Here is a 19,293-nt window from a genome sequence, read left to right as displayed (position 1 = left end):
TGTATTTGTGGTTGTTTGCTTATAAAGCCTACACTATAATAAAATTGTCACTTAAAATTATAAAGTCACAAAGAACACTGCAAATATTCACTGTGTAAAGAACTTCCAGTTTGTCCTAAATCCACTTAATGACAAACAGAATGTTCCTTTGAACACTTGTATCATAATGAATTTTTAGTATATTAATTCCTTTGTGTTCATATAATTTAAATTTTATCTTACATTTTTATGTTGAGTGAGCTTTCAGATATCATCACTAGGATTCTCAAATCACAAAAATATAAAATGTATCTTAAACCCTAAAACACATGCTAAATATATTAGTTGGTTTACCAACTATTATTTGAAGAATGATAACAGATCCCACAGATTCCTAAATCTAATCTAACTCGGGAAAATTTTTGGAAAATGTATAAATCTTACATGATATTTATTTCATAGATCATTTTATGCTTAGAATCCAGTGGTTATTATTTTGGTAAATTCCAATAATACTTAGAAAATAAAACTTCTATCAAATTTTATATCATGGTGTTGATCTCATGCAAGTCCATATGGTCAGACATATAGTTTAGAAGCTGAGACACTTGCCTTGCATGATGACATTCAATTCTTGGCACAATATGTAACTCCTGAAACACTACAATGAGCTAGATCCTGATTTAGACCCTTGAACATAGAGCAATGAGTAAACCAATCAGTATAGTCCCAAAAGCAAGAAGAATGTTAAAAATATATGTTACAAACATATATGTATTTTACACATGGAAAATATTAAGATATGCTCATACTTTAATACAAATATACATGCTGCAATTTAGTTCAAATATACATGCTGCAATTTAGTTCAAATTTTTTAAAAAGATTGCAAAAAGATGCTGTGGTATTTTATCAATGATCCAGAGACTGGAACTAGAGGAATTTAAAATAAGTTTTCCCACAAAAATGGGGTTAGAATAAAGCAACACAGCACTAATATACTGCTTGTTTAAAAATTATAAGTTTAGGGCGCGGAGAGATAGCACAGCGACGTTTGGCTTGCAAGCAGCCGATCCAGGACCAATGGTGGTTGGTTCAAATCCCGGTGTCCCATATGGTTCCCCGTGCCTGCCAGGAGCTATTTCTAAGCAGACAGACAGGAGTGACCCCTGAGCACTGCCGGGTGTGGCCCAAAAACAAAAACAAAAAAATGATAAGTTTAACTTTCAGCAATCTGGAATATTAAATATGTTTTAAAAAGTACTACCTCAAAACCTCCAGAAAATCAGAGTTAAATACATCACATATCCTTTAAATTTTTTTTTCTTTTTTTTTTTTTTTAATTTTTATTTTGATCATAATGGTTTACATAGTGTTGACAATAATATTTTAGGTACATATTTACATAAAATCAGGGGGGATTCCCATCACCAAATTGTCCTCCCTACACCTCCATTTCTGTCCTACCTCCCATTTCCTCTTCCCTCATCCCAGGTCGGCTTGAATATGTGGTCCCCTCTTTATCTAACCCACAACTTAGTAGTCTTGCACCTGTTTGGTCTTGATGCCTCCCTTAGTTCCCCCTCTAACTGGAGGCAGGACTAGCTAGTTCAAGTTGTGTGGTTTTGTTTGAAAAAGAGAAAAGTAATAAACTGGGGTAAGGATCTAATACCCCGAAACTGGGCGGAATCCTTCTAGAGGCTCTCATCATCGTTTTGAGAGATGGAGAAAAAGAAGGTGAAACACTCCACCAGTACCAAAAGAAGTGTCAAATATCTAGTGAGGGCTTGAGCTGTATCGATAAGCACCACAAAAAAAAAAAAACAGGCAAACAAACAAACAACAAAAAGCAAAACAAGCAAAAACAAACAAACAAAAAAAACACACCATGGTCTTGAAATGAGAAACATGGCATAGCACATAACGAAAGAAAAGAAAGGAAGAGAAAATATAAGTATGGTTGGGGACAGTTTCAATAATCACTCCCAAACAGAGAAATCGACCAAAATAGATAGGTGAATAAAAATAATAACAACAATAATAAATGGAGGTAAAAAATATATAGATAATAACCAAGGTTTTGTGCTTTTTGTATTTTTATTTTTTCCCTCCTGCCCTGGCACAGTAAATATTGGGGTCATTCGAAAAGGAATTCACTTGGCCTAAGAGATATGGGGTTTCTCCGTCCTTGGAGCATACTGTCATGGGATCAACACTAGACTTTGCTCAGGAGCCTTTACTCTCCCGGTGGTGGTTTTTTTTTTTTTTTTTTTTTGGTGTGTGGAAGACTTCTGTTCTGTGTTTAGAGGTCTCAGTATCTGCACAGCTCCTGAGGTGGGACTTATGATGAAGTCAGTCTTTGTGGTTCTAGAGGTTCTGTTACCTCCGTATCATTTTAAACCATCTTCTGTGGTTGGTGATCTTGGTCGTTGCCCTGATCCTAGGGTGGCACCTAGGATAGCATCTTTCTTTGTGCTTCCAAAAGCCCTGTTCCGTTACAATTTTCTCTGCCGGACCTTTGGGACTGGGGATCCTGGTTATTGTGCAGGTCATAGTTCAAACCCTAAACTAGGGCTTTTTTTTTTTTTTTTGGTCCCAAGATGTATACCGTCTGGTCGCAGTTCTAGCAGCCAGTCAACTATAAATCACGATCTTGGCTTTTGGACCTACCAAAGGGTGCCGAGACTTCTGGTTGTGTCTTGTCGTTAGCTGGTAAGGTAGGTTAATCTGCTCTGAGGTCAGGATGTTCAGATTTTCCTCATTGTCAGGAAATCATGTTAGAGTTGGCCCTTGTTGTTGACCCCGCAGTATTAAGGCAGTCCCGGCTGGGATTTGTTTCTTGCCACTGTTGTGAGGAACTGTGCCGTTTCTATGTCTGGGATCCAGGGTTCAAGGCTGGATGAATGGTATCTGATCACCTGAGGTCTAAGTTGATTCCACATGACATATTTTCAAGGTAGGAGATATCCCTGTTTTGTAAACAACTATGAGTTCCCATCTCTAGTAGACAAGAGCTCTTTTTTTTTTATATGTAAGATTTCCCCTTTATTTGGTGTGCCTTTGCAGGGGGGAAGTGGTGCTACATTATAATGTCTGTGTATTTGTGGGTGGACAGAGGGGATAACAGAAACAGGTCACATACCCAAAAGCGAGGAAAAGAAAAAAAAAAAAAAAGGAAATAAAAATGTATGCGCTCACAAATGTATATGTAGGACAAACATTTAAAAAATAAATTAATTAATTAAAAAAAAATAAAAAAATTAAAAAAAATTTAAGGTGAGTTAGTGAGGTTTTTTAAGGGACCAAAGTGGTGCAAAAGACTACCTTACATTTGGGGGAGAGTAGGTAAAGAGGTGGTGTATTACCAGTCTTATGCCTATGTTGGAGGTACAGTTTTTCCCATTGTCTTTTGGGTGTTTCCTGTGGTGTGTGGGTTCCCAGGCATCTTCCTATCCCACCCCCCTGACCTTCTTCAGATTGGTAAAAATTTGTGGCAGGGAGGTCTTGGAAGAGTTCTTGCGTTGGGGATACTTTTGGACCTAGATCCGGTTTCAAGAAACAGTCCACGTTAGGGGGAGTTGGTAGGGAAGGCCGCACAGCATGAGTCCGCAGGGAGTTGGCTGTCTTTTCTTGCAGGAGACGAGGTGTGGGTTTGACTGGGTGTCCCCTCGCCTGGGTGCTGGGTACTGTTTCGTTGGGTAGGAGGTCGGCCTTGATGCCTAATAGATTAAGGATTGAGGGTGAAGAGTTTTAATATGGTGGGAGATCTGGATGGAATTGAGGGGTGAAGGGATAGTTGGATTTCCAGAGGGGAGACAGGGGAAGGTATATGGGAGGGGTATGCAGTGAGAGGAAAGAGAAAATACCTTAGAAAGAAAAGGAGAAGAGAAAGGGGAAAAAGTAAAGAGAGGAATAGAATTAAAAAAAAAAAAAGTAGTGAGAAGAGAGGGGAGAATAGCAAGGGAATGCTGGTTAGGTTGAATGTGTTCGAAGAATAGAGCCTGTAGTTTAAGTCTGTACCTCACAGGCACTGTTTCGGTGGTCTGACTGGTCACTTGCTTCAATTCCTAAAAGAAGGAATAACCTAGAGATAAAGTATATGTTAGAGAGTTTTCTCGTGGCCCTCTCGTAGTGCATGCTATGTATGGTATCTCGTGTGGTATCCCGAGTTGCCATCTTAGTTTGTCCGCCCTTTGTATCCAAGGGCGCCTGTGGACAGAAAAGCTGAGAGGTTATTTAAAATATAGTAAGATAAAGGCATTAAAACATAGTGCTATGGTATGCTGCCATTGCAGTCGTGATTTCCCTTGGTGTTCTATACTTGTGTTCCTGTATACGAACTCTAAGGGATTATTGTGGGCCTTTGTTTTGGAAGTCTGATTACTTACCTGTTCTCTTAATGCTGTTGTTTCTGTTGTTGCTGCTTTCTTTGTGGTATAATGTGTTGTCAAGTGTTTGTGTTGCTCCTTTTTCATGAATTTTGGACACTGCTCCCACGTATATGTTGAGTATTACAGTGTTCGAAGTTTCTACCCTGTTAAACCCTGTTATTTGATTGTTAGGTATTAGTTGTGTTTAAACTATATGTTCTAGGTGTTTCAGAATAGTGCCACCATTCTGTGTTTATCTTTTGTCTTCTGACTTACTTCGTTTAACATAACATGATCTAAGTCCATCCATGTTGCTGCAAAGTCTGTGATTGTATCGTTTCTGACTGCCATGTAATATTCAATTGTGTATATGTACCACATCTTAATGATCCATTCATCTGTTGTTGGACATCGAGGTTGGTTCCACGATTTGGCTATTATACTGAGTGCTGCAATAAATAGTGGGGTGCATACGTATTTTGGAATGAATGCCCTTCCATCTTGGGGGTATATGCCTAGGAGAGCAATTGCTGGGTCAAATGGCAGCTCAATTCTGAGTTCTTTGAGCACTCTCCAGACTTTTCTCCATAGATGTTGGACTAGGGGGCATTCCCACCAGCAGTGAATGAGAGTTCCTTTCATACCGCATCCCCGCCAACAAAGGTTGTTTCCATTATTTTTGATGTGAGCCATCCTCACTGGTGTAAGGTGGTATCTCATTGTTGTCTTGATTTGGATCTCCCTGATGATGAGTGAAGGTGAGCATGTTTTCATGTGTTTGTTGGCCATCCTTCTGTCTTCCTCAGAGAAGTGTCTATTCATTTCATCTCCCCATTTTTTTATGGCTTTATTTGGTTTTGAGGGTCTCAGCTTTCTGAGTGCTTTGTATGTTCTAGATATCAGGCCTTTATCTGATATGTCGAGTGAAAAGATTTTTTCCCATTCTGTTAGCTGTCTTCTTGCGTTAAGTAGGGTTTGTTTTGCCATGCAGAAGCTTTTTAGTTTGATGTAGTCCCATTTGTTTATATTACATGCTAAAGTTCTTGCCATTGGTGCTCCATTCTCAAAGACCTTTTTGATATATAGGTCTTCGAGTGTTCTGCCTATTTTATTCTCGATAAACTTTATAGATTCGGGTCTGATTTCAAGGTCTTTGATCCATTTTGAGTTGACTTTTGTATAAGGGGTGAGATATGGGTCGATTTTCACTTTCTTACATGTGGTTTTCCAGTTGTACCAACACCATTTGTTGAATAGGCTTTCTTTGTTCCATTTCAGATTCTTGCCTCTTTTATCAAATATTAGTTGGCTGTATATCTGGGGGTTTATGTCAGGGAATTCTGTTCTGACCCACTGGTCTGAGGTCCTGTCTCTGTTCCAGTACCTCCTTTAAATTTTTAATTGAGTTAAATAAATTGTTGTTTGGGGGCTCTCATCTGGAGCTTTTTTAATATTTAATTTTTTATTATTTAAATATTAAAATATAACAATTCCAAAGCACTTTCCTTGTATGTAGCTGACTCAGTTCATTCCAGGCATGCCATATGGATCCCCCAAGGCCACCAGGAATGATTCATGAGCACAGAGCTAGGAGTAACCCCTGAGAATTAGCAGGTGTTGAGCAAAATATAAAACAAAAATATATATAAAATAAATTTGAAATTGACTTTTGTGACCCCAACATTTATTTATTCATCAGTCATACCAGATTTGAATTTTATTGACAATGCAGGGACAGAAAAGAAAGCATTAAGCCGATGTAATTAAAGATAATTAGATAATACTCACATTCTTGGATAACTTAGTGAGAAAAAAATTGGAGAAAAATCCACTTGCTAAAAGCAACATAAAAAGTAGATTTTAATGCTTAAGGAAATGATTCGGAATATTCAAAGATACAACAAACCTTACTAGGTAAACATGTCAAACAGCAATTATAGAAAGTTCAATCTTACCAAAAATTTATTGAGTGAGACCATAAAACAGTAGTCCATGAATAGTAAATCAATAATGATTATATAAGATCATCTCAACCACAACAATGTTACAAAGCAGTAATAAAATTATAATTTTTAAAGTTTTAAATATACATTAGCAAACCCAATAAACCGAACAACAACAATAACAAAACCAAAAAAAGTATTTTATTTTATTATGCTGCTTCTCTTTTTTTTGCATAGGCACAATAAATTTCCTTGCAAATCATTAAAATAATACTTCTGAATTTCTTAGAGAGCTACAAGAAAGCACAGGAAAAAAGAGAAATTGGGAGAACAATTGAAAAACAAAAAAAATTTCAGCAATAAAAAAATATATTAAAATTCTATCACCAAAATTGGGGCTGAGGATACAGTGAATGAACTGGAAAATTAAACTGAAAAATAGCATGATTATGTTAGTGGGGAAGCATTGGTGATTTTGCATATCAATACCATAAACACCAACAATATTGTAACTATTATTATGATAATAAATTAAGTTTTAAATGTCCATAGTTTCAACTAACAAATAAAAGAATCAATGAGCTCAAAGATAGAATATTTAAAATGGTATGACCAGAAGAGTGAAAAGATAATGTAAGAAATGAAGAAAATCTATGTGACATCTGGGATATTGTTAAGAAATACAAAATATGCATTATTTCTGTTCCAAGAACAAGAGGGAACAGAAAGTGTCATAAAGAAACAATGGCAAAACTTTTTTCTAAATCAGGGAAGAGATTTAGATATGCAACTTCATAAGGCTAAATAGATTATCATATAATTTCTGTCTAACATTGTCTTTTTTTAAAGGAACTTTACAATTAAATGTCTAAAATAAGATACAAAGAATTTTTAAAAGTGGGACAATTCACATAAGAGACTTGCACTTAAGTATAATCATAGAATAATAAATTTAAATTGCTAAAGAAATTAACCAGATGTGAATACATTACCCAGAAAAAATGTGCTTCGGAGATGAATACAAGATGAAGAATTTCCTAGACAAACAAAAGCCAAAGGAATCAAACATACTGAAATTTCTACAAAAATTCTACAGGAGCTGGAGTATTATATTAGTACAGAAGACTAGTACATATCTTGCCTTCCATGTAGTATGTCTATATTATTTTTTCAGTTCCCTACATGGGTGATCCCTGAGCACAATCAGGAAAGATCCTTAAGTAACAGAGCCAGAAATAAGTGCTGAGCATCACTGTTACCCAAAATAAACAAAATTTCTACAAAATAAAGCTAATTACTAACAGGTAAACTATGAAAATATGCTAACACTGCTAAAAATAAATTTTAGTTATGTTTAGAATATGCTAAAGTCACATAAATGTAGAGTATTAAACTCATAGTTCAATAGAAAGAATAAAAGACAAAATAATTTTTAAGAACTTTAGCTACTGTCTAATGCGCACACTATATAAAAAGAACTAAATTGTGATATCAAAATTAAATGTGGCAGATAAAATGGGGTAGATTTTTATGAGCATCAAAGTTACCAGGTTAAAATAGACTTGTATTATAGAAAGAAGTTCTTATAAGAATAAGAACTTATAAATTTTATAGTGCAGCGCTACCTTTCATCCTGAGTATTTGTAACGGAGATTTCACATAGGTGTCAAGGGATTGGACATGGATCTTCAACCCTAAAACTCAGATCACAATAATGGTAGCAAAGATTATAGCACCAAGATTTAAATTCCCCCTGGAGTAGGCCCGAATGCCTCCCTAGCATTCCAAGTTAGGCCCATAAGACACCCTGACAATGAAGAAATAGCAATAACTTGATCTAAGGGCAGGTTGCCCTATTTCACCCTGCAATGGTGAGATAAAATCAGAAGACACTCTGCCCTAGGATCTGTACAAAAACCAATATTTATAGTTACAAAAGCCTGTCTACAACAACCCCTACTAAGCAGAACGTTTTTTGGGACCACAAAGACTTTATCTTAAGTTTCATTCTAGAACCTGTATAACAAACCAAGATCTCTAACTACAGAGACTGATTTTGTCAACCTTGACTGAGCATAATTTTTTCTGGGACCATAAAGAGAAACATTGGGGTTGGACAACCAACATGCCAAGAGTATGTAGTTGGTCTTTGACAGTATGCTTCATGTGTGGAGACACCTTATATCTTTTAGGCCAAAAAAATTTTCTAATTTCCCCAACGTTTGATATGCCTCTGAAAAAAAAAAAAGCCACACCTGCCCCTCCACCCTCCATTTTTCTTTTCTTTTCTTTAAATTTTACTTATATTCTAGATAGGGGCTCTCGCTTTTCCATAGATCATAGAACTTGAATCACTTTGTTCTTTCATATTCCTATGTCTTTTTACAAATTGAGCAAAGAGGGGCCGAAGAGATAGCATGGAGGTAAGGCATTTGCCTTGCATGCAGAAGGACTGTGGTTCAAATCCCGCATCCCATATGGTCCCCCGTGCCTGCCAGAGGGCGATTTCTGAGCATAGAGCCAGGAGTAACCCCTGAGCGCTGCCAGGTGTGATCCAAAAACCAAAAAGCAAAATAAATAAATAAATAATAATAAAATTAAAAAAGAGAAAAAAGTGATGGGACACAAGGGCTAAGTGGTCTCAGGGACATTGAGTGGAGGAGGAGGAGGAAGAAGAAGAAGAAGAAGAAGAAGAAGAAGAAGAAGAAGAAGAAGAAGAAGAAGAAGAAGAAGAAGAAGAAGAAGAAGAAGAAGAAGAAGAAGAAGAAGAAGAAGAAGAAGAAGAAGAAGGAGAAGGAGAAGGAGAAGGAGAAGGAGAAGGAGAAGGAGAAGGAGAAGGAGAAGGAGAAGGAGAAGGAGAAGGAGAAGGAGAAGGAGAAGGAGAAGGAGAAGGAGAAGGAGAAGGAGGAGGAGGAGAAGGAGAAGGAGAAGGAGAAGGAGAAGGAGAAGGAGAAGGAGAAGGAGAAGGAGAAGGAGAAGGAGAAGGAGAAGGAGAAGGAGGAGAAGGAGAAGGAGAAGGAGAAGGAGAAGGAGAAGGAGAAGGAGAAGGAGAAGGAGAAGGAGAAGGAGAAGGAGAAGGAGAAGGAGAAGGAGAAGGAGAAGGAGAAGGAGAAGGAGAAGGAGAAGGAGGAGAAGGAGAAGGAGAAGGAGAAGGAGAAGGAGAAGGAGGAGGAGGAGAAGGAGAAGGAGAAGGAGAAGGAGAAGGAGGAGAAGGAGAAGGAGGAGGAGGAGGAGGAGGAGAAGGAGGAGAAGGAGAAGGAGGAGGAGGAGGAGGAAAAGGAGGAGGAGAAGGAGGAGGAGAAGGAGGAGGAGGAGGAGAAGGAGGAGGAGGAGGAGAAGGAGGAGGAGTTGGAGGAGAAGGAGGAGGAGGAGGAGAAGAAGAAGATGAAGAAGGAGGAGGAGGAGGAAGAGGAGGTGGAGGAGGAGGAGAAGAAGGAGGAGGAGGAGGAGGAGGAGAAGGAGAAAGAGAGAGAGATCAGATCTAAATACCCAAGCCAAAGTCAATGACAACAGAATCAAGAGACTCAAACTATAACAAGCTAACCAAAAAATGGACGTTTTACACTAGTAGTTCAGGGGGCTAGAGTGGAGCTTACCAGGGTGATTTCTGAGCACAGAGCACCTATGGATGTGACCCAAAAACCCACCACCCCCCTGCCAAAAGCTCTACTCATTGTGTTAATTGCTCTAGCCCATGAAATTTTTTTTCTTATGAAAATGGTTAAATTTAAAAATCAATAATGAGGAAAATTTCACTCAGCATGATAGATTCCATGTACATTCATGTATAGGAAATTTTCATGACTTCATCCCTCCTGATGGCTGCATAATATTCCATTGTGTATATGTACCACGTTTCTTTAGCCATTCGTCTGTTGAAGGGCATCTTGTTTGTTTCCAGAGCCTGGCTATTGTGAATAGTGCTGCAATAAATATAGGTGTGAGGAAGGGGTTTTGTATTGTATTCTTGTGTTTTAGGGTATATCCCTAGGAGTGGACAGCTGGGTCGAATGGGAGCTCAATTTTCAGATTTTGGAGGAATCTCCATATCGTTTTCCACAGAGGCTGGACTAGACAGCATTCCCACCAGCAGTGGATAAGAGTTCCTTTCTCTCCACATCCCCGCCAACACTGTTTATTCTCATTCTTTGTGTTGTGTGCCAATCTCTGTGGTGTGAGATGGTATCTCATCATTGTTTTGATTTGCATCTCCCTGATTAGTGATGAGGAGCATTTTTTCGTGTGCCTTTTGGCCATTTGTATTTCTTTTTTTATCAAAGTGTCTGTCCATTTCTTCTCCCCATTTTTTGATGGGAATAGATGTTTTTTTCTTGTAAAGTTCTGTCAGTGCCCTGCATACTTTGGATAATAGCCCCTTATATGATGGGTGTTGGGAGAATAGTTTCTCCCACTCGTTGGTTGGCTCTTGTATCCTGGGCGAGAGAGAGAAGAGATGCAGAATAGTCTCACTCATCTATGGGTTTTAAGAAAAATAGAAGTCATTTTTGCAACAATCCTCAGAGACAATGAGAAGAGGGCTGGAACTTCCAGCTCACTTCATGAAGCTCACCACAAAGAGTGATGAGTGCAGTTACAGAAATAACTACACAGAGAACTACCACAGTCATGTGAATGAATGAGGGAACTGGAAAGCCTGTCTGGAGTACAGGTGGGGGTGGGGTGGGATGGAGGGAGATTTGGGACATTGGTGGTGGGAATGTTGCACTGGTGAAGGGGGGCATTCTTTACATGACTAAAACCAAATCACAATCATATTTGTAATCAAGATGTTTAAATAAAGAAAAAAATTATAAAAAAATAAAATAATGAGGAAAATTTTAAAATTCAGAAATGTATGAACTAAAACAATCTTCTAAACAACCAATAGGTCAAACATAAAATAAAAATTAAATATATCTGATATAAACTGATATAAATACACATCAAGCTCACATTTATGGAATACAAATAAAACAGTCATGTGGAAGAAATGGAGTGATAAATGCCTTTATGTTTAAAATTGGGGAAATCTCAAGTAATCATCCTTAATTTTATGTGTCAAAGAAGTACAGAAATAAAGGCAAAAATATATAAGCCAATCTTGGATTTAACAGGGGGAAAAGAAGATAAAAATCAAAGTTTAAATGATTAGGATGGAGACTAGCGAATATAGAAACGATCTGCAAAATGGTGTTTTTAAAAGAAATTAAATCATAGCCTTATAGAAAAGCTATAGAGAAGCTGCAAAATAACATAAATAAAAGGATATGCTAAAACTTAAAAAAGGAAATGCATAAATATCATATGACTACCCTGAACAATTTACACAAATAATGTAAATATTCCCAGTCACATACAACTTACTCAACCTAAATCATGAATAGAAAATATAACAGATTAATCATGAATATGGAGATTAAATCAGTAATCAAAAACAATCCTCAAAATGAAAGCTCAAGACCAGATGGTTTTAACCACTGTGTTATATACCAGTGAAATTACATTAAAAACAAACTAGAACTCAAAACTTATTTTCCCCAAATTGAGACAGGAACACTCCCAAATGTACTTCGCAACCCAGCACTACCCTGATAACAACGCAATAGAAGGAATCTAAACAATAGGTGAGGAATATTACACACACATATAAACACTCATTTTATGCACAAATACATAAAGGATTGTTATTACACTTCTAGAAAGCAGGAGACATCGATACTTCTATCAATGGATGAAAGTTGAGAAATAGTCTCAAATAATACAATTGAAGTACATTAAGAAAATGTATGTACTGAATCATATCACTTACATGTGGAATCTAAAATCACTGATCTCATAGAATAATGGGTGGTGTAGAAAACGCAGATGTTGGTTAAGGGAGACAAAGTTTCAGTTAGAGTTCATTAAATTGCAGGGAACTGGATATAAATGTAGAATAAGTTAACAATATTATACTGTACACTCCAGAGTTACTATGAGAGTGGAATTTAAATTTCTCACATTGGTCACAATAAAAATTGTTTAACATTAAAAAAATTCTCACCATAACAAAAGCAAAGGTATGATTATGAAATCTTATCATAAACATTCGACAAGATAATGGTTCTTTCACCTCCCAAAGCACTTGAATTCCTTAAACGTTCTCAATATTTATGTTTGGTTCTGATTTTGTGGCCACACCCTACGGTGCTTAGAACTTATTTTTGGCACTGGGCTCAGAGATCGCTCCTGGGAGTATTGGGGGACCATACAGGATGTCAGATTGACCCTGGGGCGGCCATGAGCAAAGCGAGCACCCTATCCACTGTACTATCACTCTGACCCCAATTTACTCAATGTTATCTTTGAATAAAATTGAAAAATAACAATACAAAAAGCAAAACCAATATCTATTATATTTAAATAGTATGTGTATATGATAGATTTGTTCTCAATGCTTGCTGCATTTCTTTTCCAAGGTATTCCGACTTGGAAGGAGAAAATTTCTCTGCACATTATACTAATCTATATTCTACCCTTATGCCTGACCATATGACTACCTTTGGCCTACATCAGCATAAGCAAAAATATTCTATATCTGAAGAGCAAATTTCTCTAACTTTTCCTAGTTTCTTTTTTTCCGCCTTCAATTTACAACATTTAAGTGCGTTCCGTGGATATAACTGAATAAAATTCTAGTTTTCTGTCCATCTGTGTGTTTATTACAAAATCCTTAGAGCACTACAAGATGTTTCAAATCCAACTTTTCTATTCTTTATAACACTCTTGTTTTCCTGGCTCACAGCAGCTATTGTCAGAACCATTGCAATCAGCATTGAATGGATATTTCCATGGTGAAAAACAATCTCTGTGTTAAAGAAGGCCACTGACTTAATGGCATATGCTTAAATATTTCTCTTCTTCCCTTCCATCCTCCTTACTGATGTTACCAGCTCAAATCACTAGTGCCCTGCTTCTCCTCTTACAATAGTTAATTCCCCCAGCAATTCACAATATAGCTTTCTTCTACTCAGTTGGGCAGCTGTGTGCCACACCCTACCATTAATTTTTATGAGTCGTGGATGTTGGTTTTCCATTTGCTCTAACACATGGTTTTCTAATGCTGACACTGTCTTTCTCATTCTGGTTAACTTATTTTCCCTATTTGTTAGAAGCAGGTTAGAAATAAGGGAGAAGAATAGATGTAATAAATCTGTTTTCATCACAAACAAGAAGAAAAGTTAGAAATAAAAGTCAGACAGCTCCATTTTCCTTCTAAATTTATTTCCCTAATCAAAGCCAGCACATGCATTACTAGTATTCTGCCCATTTTTTAATGAAGGTGTAGAAGTTTCATTGTGTATCCTGAACAGAAACAGAAGGCATCTTAGAAGTTTGAGTAGAAAGAAGCTGATGTTGATAGTTGTTGCCATCTATCTCTATTCCTGTGAAAAAGCAAGGGAAACTTTAAGACACTCTGGGGGATCTTCAGTCTCTGAGCACTATCAGAATCTCTTTGAAAATGTCTTTATGGCAATTAGCACACCACTGTTACATTAACTTTTCAAGAAACTTCAGTCAGAATTTAGTCAACATTTGGGTCAGAAATGGAAAAACAATATAACAACCCTAGGACTGTGCATTCTTGGTTTTAAAAATGGAAAAAAAAATAGAAACATTTAAAACTAGAGTACATATATTTTATTTTAAAATTTTAATTTCCCAGATTAGCTTTTACTTGAAGAAGAGTCATGACGATGTTATTACTTTTATGAGGATTTCTTTCATAGTTGTGTGATTTGAACAATAATCTTTCCATTGTTATGAGTTACTTAGAAACATCTAGCATGCAGACACCAGCTTCATTCAAATCCCATCTAGCCAAATACATAAAGCTGAAATCATTTTATTAAGAGAAGAGTTGGTAAAGAAAGCTAGTTTTCAAGGATGAACAAAGAAAATTATTTAGAATTTCCTTGTCACCTCAGCTTTCAAATGAGATGGAGAATTCCATAGTGGACATAACTTTGAGCTTGTCTGCCCCAGTTTCCCTTTCTGTTCTTTTAGTTAGTTTTTCCCCCAGAAAAGTAGGGCAATATTTTTATGCTAGAAAAGTAGGAAAATACTTTATTTTACTTTCTTGGAGTCACTCACTTATATTGCCATCATCACTGGATAATTGGATAAGCCAATAAGAGCTTTCCTTGTAGAATCTAAATTGGATTAAGTCCTTTCCTGGTCAGTGTCCTGTCAGCATGCTTAAAAATACCAGCTTCAAGATTTTTGGATGCCATTAACTTCTCTAGTTGGGTTACTCATTTTCTTTCAATTCCGTGATATGTCACACATATCTTTCTAAAAGATTCATTCTGCCTCAATGTCAACTTCATAACTTTTGCTTACATCAGCTAGAGTTGCCTTTGATTCTTGTGGCCAATACAGAAATACAGAAACTAACACAGAGCCCCTATCAAAGGCTGGGGAGAAAGCTTTCCCCATTAGCTTTTGACTATGCATTATGCTGTACAAGACTTGTTAAATAAGCAGGAGAGCAGGTGGCTAGCTATGTCATGAAAATGACACCCTCATAAAGCCAAAAGTTATGCTTTAAATTTAGTAACCTTACCTAAAACACTACCAATTTAGGAATAAGGGTGGTCCTCTTAAAATGAGCCTGCAATTAAGGCATAATTCAATATCAAGTTTTTTTTTTACTTAATCCATACATTTAACAAAGTTGAACTATTTTAGATAAAAACATAGCTAATACATGGGTAGAATAGAGGGTGAGTGCTATAGTGGTCAACTGCACAACTAAAGATGTCATGGGGACCCTGGGCCAAATTTTTGTGTTCCTGTTGCCTAGTAGATTTTGACATCATTGATCTCATAAAATGTTGCTGAGATGTTTACAACCTGTCTAATAGACACTTCTATATCCAGATTTACTAACACGTCCTTTCAAAGACACATCACCAATAGGGGTCTATAATCTTTTTTTATTAATATCTTTATTTAAACACCTTGATTAAAAACATAATTGTGGTTGTGTTTCAGTCATGTAAAGAATACCCCCCTTTATGAGGTCTATAATCTATCTTGAATATGACTTTTTTTTTTTTTTTGGTTTTTGGACCATACCCAGTGATGCTCAGGTTATGCACTCAGAAATCGCTCCTGGCTTGGAGGACCATATAGGATGCCAGAGGATCTAACAGAAGTCTGTCCTGTGCAAGGAAAATGCCCTATCACTGTGCCACCACTCCAGCTCCTTGAATACATAATATATCCTCACTTACCAGTTTTATTAATTGCGCACTTACTCAACCATTGGCTAAAAGTCAACTTCCTCAGCATAACATGCATAATTTTCCAAGCTGTTTCTTCCCACTTCTTCATTTGTATTAATATTCCAGCTATTACCTACCTATAAAGTTTTTCTCTCTCCTGCTTTACCAGCCCTGAATGTTATCCTTTGGACATCTCCATCTTCTATTCAGATGAACTTTCCTGGAATCGTACAACACTGACACTATTCATTGCTAAAAAAAGCTATCAGAAACCACAATTATTAGCTAGAGAGTAGATATCACCATTACTAGACTTCCTGGTACCTTTTTGTCATCAGGAAATATCCTGACATTTGCATTTTAATGAAAAACTGACTAACATTATCCATTTATAATTCTAGGCTTACCATATCTTTACGATTTAGAACTATCTATTTTAATTCTGTATCACCAGCACTCATAATGTGAAAGGCTCTAAACAAATGTTTTTGGTGTTATCAATAGTCAATGCTCAATTTCTCTTTTTTTAGTTTTGATTTTTGGGTCACACCCGGCAGTGCTTAGGGGTAACTCTTTGCTCTATGCTCAGAAATTGCTCCTGGGAGGCTCGGGAAACCATATGGGATACCAGGATTTGAACCACCGTCCTTCTGTATGCAAGGCAAATGCCTTACCTCCATGCTATCTATCTGGCCCCTCAATTTCCCTTTTTGATGAAAAATAGGAAATCATAACTCTATAAATAAGATAATCAATGAGCGAGAGAAGTAGAATGTCTGTCTCAAATACACGCAAGAGGTGGGAAGGAGCAAGGGGAGGCATTGGTGGTGGGAATGTTGCACTGGTGAAGGGGGGCGTGTTCGGTTTATGACTGAAACCCAACTACAATCATGCTTGTAAGCATGGTGCTTAAATAAAGATTTCAAATATTAAGTAAAAGATAATTATTGATCCCATAAACATCAAAGAAAAAATTGTTTTGCTATTTCCTATCAGTCGCTTTTATCTTTTTCTAGATTCTTAGTGGACCAAACATCATAACTGAAGAATTACATATAAATGTTTGCATTCCTTAAGAGAACCTATTCACTTCACCATTTCCCCATAGGTTTGTAAGAGAGCATTATCCGTAGGCTTGACCTTTGTCGTTGGAATTTACTGATTTGAACTTTGGTTTATTAAAAATAGTAGTAAGTTATTATTATATCCATTTGCTAGGGAACCAAATCCTCTGGATTTAGTGATAAAAGCTTTAAATGGCACCACATAACTTAAAGATAGGAACATCCGCTGTAATAAAATTATCACCTCCGCCTAGGAAGAGGGGACAAGGTCTCAACTGGAGCTGGCAAGGATTAACATTGGAGCTGGCAGGAGCAGCTGGGAGACATTCTACCGAGAGCACATAGTATTCAGAGTCAAAGATTAGTATGTCAGAGACCTTCCTTAAAATTACAAGCTCTTCTCACTCTTTTCAACAGCTGAGGCTTCCAGCTGAGAGACGGAATACTTGCCTATCTTAGAATATTTCCTTGCTAGTGATTGATATGTTCCCCACTGCTGCTGGGATATGGGGGTTGGGGGGGTTGGGAGAATGAGGGCTCTTACACACCAGCAAAAGAAATATGAATCACTACAGTCTTCTTTGGAGAGCAATCTGGCAATTTCTTTTAAAATTAGAAATACACACACCCTTTGACCCAGGAATCCAACTCCTCGGAATCTCTCCCACAGAAATAAAGACACAAGTATGTAGGAAAATAACAGGGCCCATATTCAGAAAGAACACACCCCTCCAATATACCCATTAGCATCTCTTCTGATTGGTCTGTACCTGTGCCATACCGGTCATTAAATATTTTTAATGCCACCTCTGGGCATATAAATAAAGTTTTACATGAGTGAGATTATTTTTTAATTATGAGCATTTTTTCTTACAAACTGTATGTGTGTGTATGCCTTGCCTCTCTCCACCAGCTCTCAGCCCCATTTTGCAAATAGTCAATTAGCTGTGGTGCTCATATAACCTTTATATATATTGATTTACATAAGTCAGAGTACTTATAGAAAGGGGGCTCAAATCATACATGATGCTCTGCATATTGATTTTCTTTGTATAATTAGAAGCTAATCTAAACATTCATTCTTTTTATTTTCATGTGATATTTATAGTCTGTATGCTACGAGAGTCAACCATTTTAAAACTGATCTATCTTTTCTGTTTCTATTTTCACTTAAGCACAGAACACTGCATCCTGTGTTACCAAATGACAGGTTAAATCTTATTATTGAGGTGAATAATATACTTATACTTTTAAAGTTCCATAGCATTAATAAATTCAGAATTGCTTTTCCCCATTTTTTATTGTTTTGCCTTTATGCTAATAATGTAAAACAAATGCATATGTATAAATATCATTTTTCTTACAAGTTTTACAGAAGCTATCCTCTTTTTTTAACTTTTATCTTGCCTACAAAATCAATTCATATATTTTTTTTAAAAAGTCACTGTTTCTTCTACAGATTCTAAGACGTTTACCTTTGCTTAAAAGTCATTACCTCAGGGGCCAGAGAGATAGCATGGAGGTAAGGTCTTTGCCTTGCATTCAGAAGAACGTTGGTTCAAATCCCAGCATCCCATATGGTCCCACGAGCCTGCCAGGAGCAATTTCTGAGTGTAGAGCCAGAAGTAATCCCTGAGCGTTGCCGGGTGTGACACAAAAACATAAAAATAAAGTTGTTACCTCAAAAATATAAAAAAAGAGAAAGAATTAAAGTGTAAAAGTTGTCATCTCAAAATAGCTAGTCTACACAGTTTTCATAATTCTAAAATAAAACTTTTTTATTAATTTATAAAATTAAATTTCTCTGCATAGAATTTTACCTTATTATCCTTATGAATGAATACATATCTCCTTATAAACATCATGTTAGCTAGGTCCCACTCAAATTATAGTTTTTTTTTTAATTTTATTTAGTCTGTTTCACAATTTATCTTTCTGAATGTATTTTAACCCAAGATACATAATCTGCATACCACTTAATAGCATTTATAATTCTCAATTATTTACTAGCTTACTCAAGATTGTATTTCTTTTTAAAGTAATTGCAGCATTTTTCACATTTTTTCCAGAAACATCATAATTTTATCCAGATTTTTAGATTTACATTAGCATAACTTTATTGTGAAGGCGTAAGTATTTAGAACAATTACATAAGTAGAATAATGAATGAATTGGATAATTTACTTTATGTGACTTATTTTCCTTTATTGCAAAAAGTAAATAAAGGAACTTTTCCATAGGTTTTGTTTTATGTCGTCAAATTACTTAGAACTGTGCCTCACACATTCTTAGTGCGTACATTATTATTTGTTTTGCTCATTTTTTCTCTGTCAAGTGTTGTAAATATTATATTTGATAAGTATCCTGTGAGTATCCCAACATGTAGATTCAGTTCTATCAGTGTTTCATATATAATGAGTAGCTTGAGCATATCTATGTATTATTCAAGACTTCTATAAATTATCATTTAAACCTCATTCAAAAGGAGTATGCAAAGATGTAAAACTCAACAGTTGGTTTACTTACGTCTTGCCACAATATTCTCATGAAATATTTTAAAATACTTTGTCAATATTGATAATACTTCTTGGTTTGCTATTCTTTTGGGGGCATGTGACATTTTCATGTTTATAAGTTCTTTTCCCTGACTTCTATTTCATCATATATT

The sequence above is a fragment of the Suncus etruscus genome, chromosome 19 (genome assembly GCF_024139225.1).
Source record: "Suncus etruscus isolate mSunEtr1 chromosome 19, mSunEtr1.pri.cur, whole genome shotgun sequence".
Lineage (NCBI taxonomy): Eukaryota > Metazoa > Chordata > Mammalia > Eulipotyphla > Soricidae > Suncus > Suncus etruscus.
The sequence above is the reverse complement of the archived record's forward strand: the minus strand, read 5'-3'. Positions refer to the sequence as shown.